Genomic DNA, 917 nt, shown 5'->3' on the forward strand with positions numbered 1-917 from the left:
TATATAATTGTAAATGCATATATGGGTACAGGACATCACCAACGGTGCAAATAACATGAAATATGTAAACAAACAAGTCAAATATGCAAACAAGGAAAAAAATGGAAAACAGGAAAAGTAAACACAGAAAAAGGACCCTTCATCAGTTGTTGGCTGTCCATCCACTCCTCCTTTCGAGCATTCAACGACAATATGAGTTTTCAAAGACAGCTGCTCCCACAAATTCTAAAATAAAATTTAGGATTTATGGAGGGTCGAAGTTGGGAACGAAAACCTGAGACATACAAGGATGCCAAACAAAAAGATGTTTCTCACAGCGTTCACTATATTCCTCTCATTCTGGTCTAATGACCATCAATATTTGTTTTTGTTCGGTGTCCTTCTTAATACCAACCACTTTACAGACTGGATTAAATGCAATTTTTGTGCCATGGCACTCAATAGCTTGCAAGTTAACAAACTCAGGGAGGGAAGATGTTACCTCTGTATGTTAGCTGGTGGTTAAGGTATGAGGAAGAGGTTGGAATATAGCAGATTCCTGCAAAAGGTTCTAGAAGTTTTGACTAATTCTATAAAAACTGGGAAATTGAGCTCCTGGATAGAACCTCAGGTGCTACACAAAACTCTATCAGTCAATTTTGTAATAAGGTGTTCTCACTTTTTCAACTTATCCTGTCTTTATAACTGTGAATGATTCTCATGTAAATAACTAAAATATTTTATGCAATTTCTTTCTTTCTTTCTTTACTTGTTTCAGTCATTTGACTGCAGCCATGCTGGAGCACCGCCTTTAGTCGAGCAAATCGAACCCAGGACTTATTTTTTTGGAAGCCTAGTACTTATTCTATCAGTCTCTTTTGCCGAATCGCTAAGTTACGGGCATGTAAACACACCACCGTCGGTTGTCAAGCAATGTT

The 917-nt window shown here is 37.5% G+C and overlaps 1 protein-coding gene across 4 annotated transcripts in view; it reads right to left on the reverse strand.

Moving 5' to 3' along the window:
• LOC106875188 (protein CFAP20DC) overlaps nucleotides 1–917 on the reverse strand; it is a 40,873-nt gene that overhangs the window by 33,441 nt on the left and 6,515 nt on the right. The window lies entirely within an intron of this gene.

This window comes from Octopus bimaculoides, chromosome 4, assembly GCF_001194135.2.
Source record: "Octopus bimaculoides isolate UCB-OBI-ISO-001 chromosome 4, ASM119413v2, whole genome shotgun sequence".
Taxonomy (NCBI): Eukaryota; Metazoa; Mollusca; class Cephalopoda; order Octopoda; family Octopodidae; genus Octopus; species Octopus bimaculoides.